The 15,318-nt window shown below is 34.1% G+C and overlaps 1 pseudogene; it reads right to left on the reverse strand.

Annotated features, from left to right (window-relative positions):
* Nucleotides 1-11,074: 11,074 nt before the first annotated feature.
* LOC118736325 lies at nt 11,075-14,906 on the reverse strand (annotated as a pseudogene).
* Nucleotides 14,907-15,318: the final 412 nt, after the last annotated feature.

Here is a 15,318-nt window from a genome sequence, read left to right on the forward strand (position 1 = left end):
TTCCCTATAAGTTTCACTTCTCCAGTGTGGCCAAGGCGCACTTACTTTTTTTCTTTTTGTTTCTTATTACTGCCATACCTAAATAAAAGCGTTGAGCGTTGCGAATGTCAGCTCGTTTCCTTTTTTACTTGAACAAATTTTATGTCCTATGACCAAAACGGGAAAACTGGCGCGTTAAGTTAACAAATGTTATAGCCCGAACACAATGAAAACGACGAGCTACGGGCCACCGCTGCCAAATTATTTCTCCACGTAGGCTTAAGTAGATAATTATTTTGGCGACGACACCCAGTGCCGCCTAAGTGGGCAAAAATCGAAAAATTCGTTGTCTGCGATGTGAACGTGTTTGGTATTTTTGTAAAGGGTGGGCTTTCCAAAACGGAACCAATCGAAATTTCAGCGAAAGTATAAGGAATTTCGTCATGAAACTTGGTGGGGATGTTGGGGGAGGCCTCCTCAACATGAATTGTTCACTCTCACCATATAATTGCTAATAGTATTTTAGCAATTTGTTGTTAAATAATGTCCACAATCACCCCCTAATTTTTTTAAAATATGCCACTTATCACTTATATTTTGTGTTACATATTATATTTTCAATGCTCACATGCGTATTTTATGCTTTTATTATATATAATTCACCAATTAATTAAGTAAAACGCGTTTATAAATTTGTGTTCACGTTTTACCACTTTTCACAAACAAACAGAAATAACAATGGCCGACAGTAAGAGCAAATATGTGCTGCCATACGTTTTAAAAGTAAATACGCCACTATTACAGGATTTTATTAAAACGCGGCCAACACAAAATGGAGTTGTGCGTAAAATCGTCATATTTTTATGGCAACCGTATTCCAACGGTATTTCTTTTATTCTCTTCTTATTTTTTCGCATGAAGAGTCGCGCGATTTTATATAAAACACCCAGTAACCATATATTAATATAGTTCCATATATATCGAAAATTTTTAATAAAAAATCGCGCGATTTTTTATTAAAAATTTTCGCCTGCGCCGCTTTATATTCTAAAAATCGATACTTCCATAAATAATGAAAATTTTTAATTAAAAATCGCGCGATTTTTTATTAAAAATTTTCGACTGCGGCGCTTTATATTCTAAAAATCGTTACTTCCATAAATAATGAAAATTTTTAATTAAAAATCGCGCGATTTTTTAATAAAAATTTTCGCCTGCGCCGCTTTATATTCTAAAAATCGATACTTCCATAAATAATGAAAATTTTTAATTAAAAATGGCGCGATTTTTTATTAAAAATTTTCGACTGCGGCGCTTTATATTCTAAAAATCGATACTTCCATAAATAATGAAAATTTTTAATTAAAAATCGCGCGATTTTTTAATAAAAATTTTCGACTGCGGCGCTTTATATTCTAAAAATCGATACTTCCATAAATAATGAAAATTTTTAATTAAAAATCGCGTGATTTTTTATTAAAAATTTTCGCCTGCGGCGCTTTATATTCTAAAAATCGATACTTCGATGAATAATGAACATTTTTAATAAAACATCGCTTTTTATTATGAAATCGATACTTCGATAAATTATGCAACTTTTTAATCAAAAATCGACCAATAAATAATTTTATTGCTTCCGTTTTGTGTTTTTGAGACTTTTTTCATATGTATGGCAGCACTGACATTTCACTTCAATTGGTGTACAAAGCAAAAGGTGAGGTTAAATTCGGTATTTTTTGCAACTTTAAATGCGAATTATTTTAAAACTATAAGCCTCCGGAGGGTGGGGTCTTCAGATTTAGAATCTGAAAAAGCTCCTCTATACTCCCTAATATTTTTTTTTTTCAAAGCCTGGATCCGTTTTGGAAAATTTTCCCTTTGTAAATGTAATTTATCCATCAAAAAGAATCAAACAGAAATTTTCCTATAAAATAATCCGTCTGTCACCATGAAGCCACTAAATTCGAAAAAATGTATTCTAAGAATTTTAATAAGAGCATAGCCATGTGTAAGCTTTTCCGTGAAGAAAATGTCAAAAATACATGCCTTGAAATAAAATGTTGGTTTGACGTTTTTTATTTGCATATAGATAGTAGAGAACTGCAGGAATAAAAATTTTGGAATAAAACTAAACACAGGGTGTCCTGCGGTATTGCAGAAAAACAATCTTTTTTAATAACAATTTAAGAAAATGGTAGATTTTAATGAAATGAATAATAAATATATGTAAAAATACGTTATTTTTTATTATTTTATTAAGTAGGACGGGTTTTTAGTTTTCGAAAGAAGAAATAAAAACCTGCTCATTTCCTGCACATTTTTTGCTAATGCATAAACTCATTTTGTCAGTGCCATCACACCTGCACGATTTGTTCTATTTTCAAAAATTAAGTGTCAGATTAAAAACTTTGACCTGTAGATAATAGTGGAGTATTTTTTTTTTAAGAATTGCCACCTGTTAAAAAATTTAACAAAAATCTTTAAATAAGTTAAGTGAATTATTAAGAGATGGGTATCAATAGAAATGTTTATGAAAAGGGTTTATTTCTTAACTACATGTAGAGGGTTGCCACCTGTTAAAAAATCGATTTCCATTGGAATTAAAGGAATTATTTTATTGAAATAGATAGGTATCACCATATGCGGGGGCGCACCCAGGAAAATATTTTAGGGGGGGTTTTATATATCTGAATATATATCACCGGAAAATACTGAAAATTTGCTTCAGATAATACGCTCTTTAATATACATTCATGAAAGCTTTATGTACAGTATGTAATAAATAAATAAACGTTTTAAAATCCATAAACTGCACTTTATTTACATAAGATTAACAGAACTCAAACACTTTTAACCGACTTCAAAAAAAGAGGAGGTTATCAATACGCCGGAATACATAACTTTTGGCCACGTGAACCGATTTCAATAATCCTTTTTTTATTGGAAAGATGGTACCTCAAGGGTCGTCCCGTAATTTGGTTTAGAGATCCGATGATTGGATCATGAAGAAATTAACGGTACCCCTAAATTTGAAGTCGGTTGTGTTCTTTCCTTAAAAACTACTTGTTTAATAAAAAGTTCTATAAACTCAAGATGCGCTCAACATTTAAAAGTACCTAATAAAAAATTTTAAAAGAGTCAGTAAAAATAAATTTATTGATTCCATAAATTTTTGCACTTTTATGTTCATTTTTTCGATTTCTGGTTTCTGGTTTTCGATAGAGATGGTGAGTTTTCACGATTGCTAAATTTTTTTACACCCGAGCGCACTTGTGCACAAGGGTATATGTATTAATTTTGTTCACATAACGGTTGTTTGTAACAGCCAAAACGAATCGAGATAGATATAGACAAATGTATACATAAATGATCAGGATGAAAAAAGAAATCGATTAAGCCATGTCTGTCTGTCCGTCCGTCTGTCCGTCTGTCCGTCCGTCCGTCCGTGTACACGATAACTCGAGCAAAAATTGGGATATCTAAACGAAATTTGGTACGTAGGTTTCCCTTACTCCAAGGTAGGTTGGTATTGAAAATCGGTGAAATCGGATTGTAACCACGCCCACTTCCCATATAACGGTAATTTCCAGAAATACGAAAACTGCGATATTTTAGTAACTACTGAATATAATTCACTCAAAATTGATATTTGCAATAATTTTTAGACGAAAAATAAGAATATTATACATTTTTGGAAAATGGGCGTAGCCACGCCCACTTATGGTTACATGTGTATATCTTGGTAACCGCTGCACCAATTTCTTCCAAACTTGGCACAGTTGTTGGCCTTGGTTAAACATACAAAAACGCCGACAATTTTTAAAATCGGACGATAACCACACCCACATCCCATATAACGGTAATTTAGAGAAATACAAAATCTTCGATAAATCAGTAAATATTGAAGCTAATTTATTCAAAATTGATGCTTGCAACAATTCTTTACCAAGAAATACGTTAATGGTAAAATTTTGTAGAAAATGGGCGTGGCACCGCCCACTTATGATCACATATATGTATATCGGTAACCGTTCTACCAATTTGTACCAAACTCGCTGTGGTTATTGTGCTTGCCACATATAAGCAAAGAGTTGAAAATTATTGAAATCAGACTAAAATTACGGCCGCTTTTCATATAACGGTAAATTTCAGAAATGCCTGAAACTTCCATATTTCGAAATTTAAAGACGGTAATTTACTCCAAATTGATACACCCCGGCTTACCATGTAGCGGTTGCTTTCGGAAAGGTGAAAAAAAATATATTTAATACTTGCGCCGGGTATTTAATGTTCGGCTCCGCCCGAACTTAGACTTTCTTACTTGTTAATATTTCGAATACCGAAAAAATTAACTGAACTCTCAAGAAAAACGAAAAATTCATATAAAACGACGGACGAGAAATGGAAAAGAAATTTTCTTCTACCAAAATTTCTTAACTCAATTTGCAGCTCTCAAGAAAAAAATGCTCGTATATTTATTTCCTCATAGAAATTTACAGCAAAAGCAAAGCGCTTTTTCAGGCAACAGAAATTATAATGAATATTTCTTATATTTTCCTTGAGCTGGATTCTTAGCTTTAAGATACAGTTTGTATTTGAGGTTATTAGTTTTAGGGGGGGTTTGAACCCCAAAACCCACCCCTTGTGTGCGCTAATGACCATATGGGAGTCAGGCGAAAGAATTTTAAGAAGGTTTTAGCTTACAAATATTACGAAGAGGATTTCCACCTGATTTTAAAGTCAGATTTAGTTAAATAATATTTGTGTCAAACAAAAGGTTTACGACATGGTGTTTGGTATTTTATTACAAATACATACACTGTCAATCAGTGATTTGTTCTGATTACATTCCTTTTAAATTACTGGACTCTTATATTAACTCAGGAATGTTTTTACTCTCCACTTATTTCTTTATTAATATGTCCAATTTTTTTCTTCTGTCGGATACATATTTCAGTTACCTTATTCCCTTAATTAAAGGGAATTTTGTTTTTTAAACATGTGGCGTCTCTTCTGCGTTTAGTTTAGAAATAGAGGATTTCGAAAACCATTTCGATTGATAATTTTAATAAAATTTGTAATAGGTGGCAACCCGTTTCAAAAAAATTAAACTTTATTGCACATCTACAGGTCAATTCCTGCCATTTCCCTCCAGTACTGCTGGAGTCAATTGCTACTTTTGAACCGCTACTGCACCGACTCCTAGGTAAGTAGCTACTCTATTCACCAGTGATAGTGCACATGGTAGTGCAGAGTCGAACCAGTCTGAAGCAGAATAGCGAAAAACTACGACAGAGGGTGCCCATAAATCACGCAAGTGACTACTTTAGTAACTCCCGGTAGTGCACAGAGAGCCGATGGTGACTAATCGATGAAATACACTGCAAGTAGTCTGTTGGTAATTGACGGAGTTTACCAGGTAGCTACCGATTCATCAGTCCTGTAGTCGCTCCCCCGTACTGCAGGGTTGACACCTCAGAAAATAGAATGAACTATATGTATGTACATTAAAGTGGTCCAAAAATGTATGTAAAAAAATAAGGTCGGATTTTTAATGCCGCCACCCCCTGGGATTGTTATATACCGAAAAAAATATACCCATATTTTTTTATTTTGAAATAAAAAATAATTTAGGTAGTGCTCAAAGCGCTCAAAGTTGTCCATGTATTTTATATGGAGAAAAAACAACTTTTCGTAGAAATAGTGTATAATTCTTGAAAATCAATACTTTTCGATCGGAAAACTTTGCTTATCTTCAGCAGATTCCCAGTAATAATACTCAATTGCTTCTTTACCAATTTTTTCATGGTAACTATATTTTATAGGTCCTATAAAGCCCTTAGAAAATGCAATGGGGGGACCAATAAAAAATCTTTATCCATAAAAAATTGTTAAATAAACTATTGGATATTAATATGTACTATAAGTCTCCTGAAAACAACCACAGTTTTCCGGTCGAAAAATATTGATTTTCAAGAGTTTTATATCATTTCTGCGAAAAATTGTTTTTTCTCCATATAAAATACATGAAAAACTTTGAGCGCTTTGAGCACTCCCTAAATATTTTTTGATTTCAAAATAAAAAAATAGGGGTATATGTTTTTTCGATATAGATCAATCCTAGGGTGTGCCGGCATTAAAACTCCGACTTTATTTTTTTGGACCACTCTAATTTACATAATGCCACAAGAACTCAAATTTTCAACTTCAAACTGTATTTACAGTGAAAATATGAAAGTTGTCCCAAAAAAATTGCATTTTTGAATTTATCGTCCGCTATTTTACTAAGAAGCGAATTTCCATTTAAATTCGTCCATATTTCTATTTTTGCTCACATTTTATATGGAAGGGAAGCATTGTGCGACAGGGCTAAGCAACGACTGTGGTTGTGGCCAGATTAGATTTATTTCTCTTTTCCCAGCACAGATAAGGTTTTTTCTCTACTTTTATGTCAACGCGTTTAGATAATGTATATAATAAATTGGAAGCTGTGGCCCGTAGCTCTTCAATTTTAAATGTGTTCAGAACTTTAAGCTTAAATTTACAACTGTTTCAAGAAAATGGATAGTTGAAAATTAGTAATTGTAACAGCTATGTTGAAGGTATACCACATAATATCCATGCCGTGCATGAATTGAGCAGTTTTTTGTGAATGGACAAATATTTAGTCACAATAAAACAGAAGAAAATATAATACATATATATGCATGTATGTTCATATCAAGGATGTTGCGAATATTTGCATTCGCATTCGTTATGCGAATGATTCGCGTCATTTTACACATTCGCATTCGCATCAAATGAATGTTTTGCGAATCTGCACATGGGCAAAGAGTCCACTCTAATATTGTTGAAATGGCTCTAAGTCTGTCTAACCAGGGTGCGGACAATAACCGGCTTTTAGCTGCAGGCGCTAAATGGTTAAGTAGTATATCAAGCAACATTGATGGGCTTTCAACAAGTACTGCTAAAAGTATTATAAGCAACGTAGAATCAATTTTAGATTCCTCCCAGCGAAAGTGAAGGTTACGTAGAATCTGGAGACATTAAAAAATGTGAAATTAAAGCTCAACTGAAGGCCTATCTTAAAGAAAAACGAGATCTTCTCGGAGAAATCCCCCTCGATTGGTGGAAAACTAAACTAAAATACGACAAATTGACAGATCGGGCCTACAGATATTTGAGCGCTCCACCCGCAAGCGTTCCAAGTGAGCAATTGTTCAGTGCATCCGGCCTTATATACGAGCCTCTAAGATTTGCCTCATGGGAGAAAAGGCAGAAAAATTACTCTTTTTGAAATATAATATGCCCCTTTTGAACTTTGACTACTAGATTAAAACAGTGCATAGGTTAAGCACTCGTTCACTGTTCTAAAAATTTACAAAACTTTTAAGTAATTAAAACGATGACTTAAGTTGATTTTAGCTTTTTTAATTGTATTCCTAACATTCGCATTCGCATTCCGAAAATTCGCATTTTCATTCACATTCGCGAATGTGAAAAACATGACTTCGAAACATCTCTAGTTCATATGTATATTTCAATTGATTTGAAATAATTTATGATAAAATTGAAGAAAATAAAACTATAAAGTGATATGTATGTATGTCCTTGTGAATAAACTCACATTATTTAGTTGTGTTCGATAGGTGCAAAATAGTGTATATCAGTGTAGTCCATAATTCTGTTCATTTTAAAATTTCGATATATCGATAGTGGCTCTCGATAGTATCGGAAAATATCGATAGTGCAATCTACCGACAGCTTTCCAGCTCTAGCAATTGCGCTTGTTGGAATTATACCAAGAAGATGTTGGTAGAGAATTATTATACCCGAGCGCACTTGTGCACAAGGGTATTATAACTTTGTTCACATAACGGTTGTTTGTAACAGACAAAACGAATCGAGATAGATATAGACAAATGTATACATAAATGATCAGAATGAAAACATAAATCGATTAAGCGGTGACTGTCTTTCCGTCCGTCCGTCCGTCCGTCACACGATAACTCGGGTAAAAATTTAGATATCTAAACGAAACTTTGTAAGTGCACTTCCTTCGGGAGTAGGATGGATCGTATTGAAAATGGGCAAAATCGAACAATAACCACGCCTACCTCCCATATAACGGTAATTTTCAGAAATATGAAAACTGCGATATTTTAGTAACTACTGAAGATTGTTCACTCAAACTTGATATTTACAGTAAGTTTTAGAAGGAAGTTTAGAATATTATTAATACAATAACCACCCACCTCCCATATAACGGTAATTTAGAGAAATACGAGATCTTCGATAAACAATTCTTACGTTTATGGTAACATTTTGGAAAATGGGCGTGGCACCGCCCACTTATGATCACATATATGTATCTCGGTAACCGTTCTACCAATTTGTACCAAACTCGGTGTGGTTATGTATTGTACTTACCACATAGAAGCAAAACGTTAAAAATTATTGAAATCGCATTAAAATTACGGCGGCTTTTCACATAACGGTAAATTTCAGAAATGCCTGAAACTAGAGCTGAGATACTATCATAGTAATATCGATATAAAACTTCTTACACAAAATTTTTGCAGAAATTCGAATTAAAAAGATTGATATTTTAATGATTTTGTATTTTTTTATGTTTTGTACAACTTTTATAAAAAATGAGTAGACAATAAGTAAACAACCAACTGTCAAAACTGCTAAAAATGTTGTGGTGCTATTATTTTGGCCAGTACTATATTCGTTGTCTTATAATCTGGTAAAATATTAATGATTTCCCTTGTTCGGATTTTGATATGCGCCTCCGTATTTGATCTCAGTTGAACTTTTATAAGTATGAGTAGTCAATTTAAACGAATAACTTTTGTGTTCTGTTTGTTTTGTAGTATTAGAAATGTATTATTATAGCCAATTTCACTCTTTGCATTTCAAAAGGGACAAACAAAATCCGAATTTAATTTTTTCATATAAAAATTATATTCAGATTTTGCCTGTCGCTATTCAATACCTTTCACGACGATAGTACTAGCGATACTATCGATGTTTTGAACTATCGTTTCGAAAACTATCGAGTGGCGGTACTATCGATAGTATCCCAGCTCTGCTTGAAACTTCAATATTTCGAAATTTAAGGACGCTAATTTACTCAAAATTTATACACCCCGGCTAACCATGTAGCGGTAGCTTTCGGAAAGGTGAAAAACATATATTTAAAACTTGCGCCGGGTATTTAATGTTCGGCTCCGCCTGAACTTAGACTTTCTTACTGGTTTTTATTTCAAGAGTACAATCTTCTTGTATTTTTTATTGCTCAATAAACGAGTATAAGTGACCATCCGGTCAAGGTGCAGGGATGGGGTTGCCAGGCTTACAATGCCGAAAAGGGTACAGATAAGAACTAATTGGGGGACTTGGGGTACAAATGAGAAAGAAAATGGGGTATTTACGGGGGACAAATAAAACTAAACGTATTCCACAAAAAATTGATTTATTCGCTTAGGAAACAACAAAACCGTTCAAAAATAAAAATTCAATATCCTTTGAACAAAACATAGTTACACTGGCGATCAAAACTGAATGCATGGTGATTTTACTTAAAATATTAACAATTTTTTTCAAGTAATTTTTTTTTGTTATTTTTTATAAAAATATTTTGCATGCTTTAGCCAAAACCAAAAAATTAATTCAAACTTTCAAACTTAATACAAACTGTAGAAAAATTCAACAAATTTCCATACAAATGGGACAAAAATAGGGGACCTACGGACAAAAAGTCAAAATGGTTGGGCCCCTTAATGGGGTACGTCTGGCAACCCTATGCAGGGATAGTTCGGAGATAGTAGCTGAGAGTTCTTGCTTTAATTTAAGCTTAAGCGGAAGATTGTACCAGTTTTTGTTTTTTTTTTGCTAGAGGTTCTCAAATATTGCAAAAAACGCGATTTTTTGACCCTTTGACCACGTTTTTCTCAAAACATGGAGCTGATGGAAACTTTATATTTACAGATTCGTAATCAGCAGAAAAAAGGCTAGCAAAAACATCTTTTACATTTGCCGCACCAAAATCAGTGTTGCCCTGTGTTATTAGTTACAAAGAGACCTCTGAAGCTTTAATATTCCTTTCCGATTTATATTTAATATTTAATACATTTCACCACTAAATTTACTTAATAAATTGGCGTTGGTGTCAATCATTGAAAATTAATATCTCGTATCTTATCTATGTAAGTATACACAAAGTATTGCCTGTTAAAGTACACAACTGTCAATTGTTCGCTTTATCAATTTTATGCACATTTTTTTGCCATGTATTGTATCTACAGATATGCGATATCATCGCACGAAAACAAACCTTTTCAATGTCCCAGTAGGAAAATATAAGTTAGGAGAATAAAATAATAGGATTACATAATTTCAAACTAGAGGTTGGCCTTATGAGAAAGATAATGATATGACATAACTGTTTGAATATAATTTCGGGCAGCAAGCCACTGCTGCTCGTTCGGATGGGGTGCACTCTGGAAATCCAAATTGAGACCAACCCTTTAAGCAAAGGAAACGGTATCTCGATAATGTTGTCAAAAGTGTTCGCTTTGCTCGCGTAAACAAATTACTTTGCGTAACCCCTAGATTATTATCTAGAAGCTTTAAATCGCACGAGCTTGGTGACTAATCGATTGAACCGTTTCCGTTAACCACCCGTTTCCCAAATATTTCCTTCAAAAAGTCGATTGTTTGATGCGCTGTACGGCGTATAGCAGCAAGGACCAACGATTTCACCGGTCCATAAAGCACGCCAAGCAGTGAATTTTCGTGAATCTCTCGTGGGTTCGCTTCATTCCAAATGCGGAAATTTTACTTATTGGCACATCCATTGAGCCAAAAATTTAACTCATCATTTAACAGAATATTGCTATAAAAAGGGGCTTGATATTTCCAAACTGAACCATGATTTTCGAAACACATTTGCGCAAGTTGCAAGCTTAGATCCATGCATGATGAAATGGCAAACCACATTGAGCACAAGTAAAAAGCTTTTACCTAGAGTTTACACCTCATAATACTGTCATGACAATAGCAATACATGCACACTTCTTCAATTGTGTCAATCACTATCTTGATTATTTTGATGACAGTAAATCGAACTGTCATTTGACGTATGCAGACCATAATTTTGACGTCTTGTGCGAGAAAGAAGAGAAATTCATAAAAAAAGAACTATACTATAATAACTGAAGAGACGCTGATCGATTTCGATAATTCTTTTTTAAAGCAAAGGTGGTACCTGAGAGGTCGTCCCATCCTAATTTGGTTTAGATCCGATTATTGGATCATCAAGAAATTAACGGTAATCTTAAAGTTTTACATGACAATTGAAGTCGGTTTTGTTTTTTTGTTAAAAAATTACTTGTTTATTTAAACAATAGTCTTCGAGTGTCGTCTGCAAAGCGATAGATTGTTGCAGGGATGATTTCGTTTTCTTTTTGCTACAAAACCTCTGTGAATGCTAAGCATACCTAAACCTAAATTCAAGTACAAACTAAGGGAAAATATTTAAAGATAATAATTATTTTACCTTTTTTTTTAAGTAACTGACTGTTTATAAGACTAACAAAAGTTATCTGAAAAGGACTTCACAGTTGATAAAATTATCGAGGAACAACCCGCAGTTTACCAAAACTACCGAAATGGATGTGAAGACACACAAAGTTTTAATTTATTGCATTCATTATTTTTAATTGGAAATTGATTATGAATTCATAGAAAGAAACTTACAATGAAACTTTGGAATGTAATTCATCTTGCAATCGAAAAACAAACTTTCAAATTAAGACAGAAAATTAAATAAAAAAAACAATTACAATTTGATGCACATAAATACATTTATTTTAATGGTAATTGAGTGTAAATTTTTGTGTAAAAACAAATTAATAGTTTACAATTTTACGTGTACAAATACAAGTGAGGATAATCAAAACTAAGAGAAAAGGTAAAAGTATAAACAGAATCAAATCGCTCAGAGAAATTCGTCGGAAGTTCCCTGCCAAAATTAAAACACACTGCAGTGTATGAGATTGCCCACAACCAAAGCGGCGACGAAGTTCGTCTGACGAAATTCGACGTGACCCTGCCGCCGGTCGACAAAATCAGCAGTCAGTAAAAAAATTTGTAAAAGTGACTGCTGTCAGTGAACAAAATAAAAACGTTTTATGGAAAAAACGGAATATATAATAGAAGAAATAAGGAAGCATCGTTCCTTATACGATTTGGCCCATGAGGACTATAAAAATGTTATAAAAAAGACGAAACTATGGGAGGAAGTTGCCGCAACATTGAATTTATCGGGTAAGAGGATTGTTGTTACGAACTTATGTATGCAGCATAAACATTGCAATATAATTATTCTTCGGCAGTGGACGAGTGCAGGAAGCGGTGGAAGGGGCTGCGCGAAACTTATAAGAAAAGAAGGCGCGCCGAGAAACTTGCGTCTGGTAGTGGCGCACCTAATCCATCAAAGCGATGGAAATACATGGAGACGATGACATTCCTTGACCATTGTACCGACAGTAGAGAGTAAGCAGTAGCATCACACACCCTCTTCAAAAGCGACACAACTCCATGTCTATTAATTTCCATTTCTCTTCCAAATTTCTTTGATGCAGCACAGTGGGAAATGTTGAGTCACCAGATTTTTCCCTGGATTGCTCAACATCGTCAATTGGAGAGGACAGGGGCAACAGCTTTCCTTCTATTGCAACTGACTCCGAACCAATTTGTTCCCGGGTTAATAAACATACAAAAAAACAAGCTGATGCTGAGGTTACAGCAATATTCAAGGAGACGATGGACGAGTGCGCCCGCTCTGTTAAAGTATTGGCATCTGCAACATGCCCACAAAACGAAGACGCAACTTCTGTGCTGTTTGTGAGCTTAGCTAAGCGAATTGCAGACAGCAACTTAACAAAAGAGCAAGTGAGGCGGATCGAAGAAAGGTGGTGACTCTTGTTTATAATGAGTTAGATGACTGCGAACTGAATTTAACTTCAACAGCAGCAAGTAACTCCTTTAAATTTTTCTTATCTTATTTATTTTTTTATTTTTTTTTAATATAGTTCAAGACTGAATTTTTTTACTGAAATGAAAACATTTTATTTAGTTTTAAGTAGTTACTAAAACTTATAAAAATTACGCATGTTACTAAATGCTAACTTTGCTTTCAGGTTAAAAAATAAGACTTCTTAATGGCATTCTGTAGACCATTAAATTTGATTGTAAAAATTTTTACAAATCAAGTAATCCCGCGTTTTGATTACCATGTAACTAACCTTAAAAATAATAGGAACACTACATTTAACCAGTTCTTACCAATTTTCTCTTTTTTTTTGTTTAATATTTATTATTATTGTTTTTTAATTACAGCTCGTTATGAAACTAGGAGTTCAAATTTCCAACTTTGTAGAAAAATTCAAAAAATATTTTCTACAACAAACTTTTTTTAAAAGTTTTTTGAAAAATTCTCGGTATGCAGTTTTAAAGTCCTTTTTTCCTAACGTGTCAGGCATTTTTTTCATACAAAAGACGAGTTAATGGGCTATAAAACTGCACACTCAGAATTTTTCTAAAAATTCTTGCAAAAAAGTTTGTTCTTTTTGTAAAATTTTGTTGAATGTTTTTACAAAGTTTAGCTGTATTAAAAAATAATAATAATATAACTGTTCAAATGTACCGTTGCCAATACAAGTTTGTCAACATTTTTGGGAGCTGCGTGAAGGGAAGTATGCAGCACTCTCCACCTATTCGCAAGTATGCCGAAAGCATTTTCTATGTGGACACGAGCAGCAGATAGCTTTTTGTTGTAGTTCTGCTTATTGGGTGATAAACTCTGCCAGGAAAAGGTCGCATGAGATTATGCTTCAAGGGGAAGGCGTTATCTCCCACGAAGTAATATTGAAAGGGTTTGTTCGTACCTGGATTTCAATATTGCATTTATTATTTACAGCGATTCAGGTAAGATTCTACTTGGGAAATTAAATTTTTTTTACCTGGCAGATTATCATCTGGTGGAAGCACAAGATTCCCTCTCCAAATGCACTTCGTGCGAATATTCCGCCGTCACGTTGGCTTCCGATCGCTCCGACATCTACAAACGTGAATGTATAGTCACAATCGCACGTTGCCATCAGAACAATGCTAAAAGTTTTCTTGTAGTTATAATAAAGCGAACCACTACGTTTCGGGCAAATGATATTGATGTGTTTGCCGTCAACTGCGCCAAGGCAGTGCGGCATTCCCGTTTTCACGTAAAACCTATTCGCGCACATAACGAAAGTTGTGAGAAACTGCGTACTATAAGATTATAAGATGTTTACTTTTCGGAAATGGTTTTCCATTGTACCAGATTTGGCTGGGCAACATAAACTCCATGCAACTCACTCCAAATTGCATCGCAGGTTGAATAAATTATTTCACGCACCGTTGACACTCCAATTTTGTGCCCCCAAGCAAGAATTTGAGGGTTGCAGCCTTATGCTAAGTATCTACGATTATATGTATTTAAGAATCTTTCGGCTGAATTTATGTTATTAAATATATACCGATGGTCCTCTGAAATAACTGCACAATTAAAAAACAAAAACTACGACTACTACTTAACAGTCTCCAATCTCCAATCTTTACTACTTATTGCAGTACTCCTCACTACTTACATTAGTAATGACGTGGAAGATACAAGGATTAGAGACATGAGTTACTTAATAGTAATAGGTATTTTATTTTTTGAATTTTGAATTGTGTCGTTATTGCAGAGGACTATCGATACATACTCACAGCAGCGTAATTCCCAAGCGTGTTTCTTCGTTAATTGGTTCCCTTTGCGAAGACCGATGCAACCTTTCTCGCAGAAGGTTCAGAAGTACGTGGAATTTCGCTACATTCATCCTTGTTGCGGTAAATAAGTGTTCCTAATCTCTTAGCTTCAACTGCGAAAAGCATGTAGTGTGGAAACCGAGCTCTCTCCTACTCAAATTTATTGGACGCACCCACCATCTTCTTCGCAAACGTTGTCTCACTTGCAGAAATGCCTTGCACATTATAAACATGATGTTTAAAAGTTTGGTAATTTGAATTAAACGAAAAATTTGGGGACTCATTTTTTCGCTTTTTTATATTTATATTTTTGATTTTTGTTTGTCAATCAGCTGATGCGAATTTCGTTTCGATTCTGTTTTACTGGGCGAAATGTTGCGGCGAATATCATCCGGCGGCATCGCTCCGCCCGACGAAATTCGCTCAGCGAATTGATTGTGTTTATACTTTAATGGGTGACACGCTGAGCAATCGCGTCTAAGT

The sequence above is a fragment of the Rhagoletis pomonella genome, unplaced genomic scaffold, assembly GCF_013731165.1.
Source record: "Rhagoletis pomonella isolate Grant_MI unplaced genomic scaffold, Rhpom_1.0 Rhpom_scaffold_00003, whole genome shotgun sequence".
NCBI classification, from domain to species: domain Eukaryota; kingdom Metazoa; phylum Arthropoda; class Insecta; order Diptera; family Tephritidae; genus Rhagoletis; species Rhagoletis pomonella.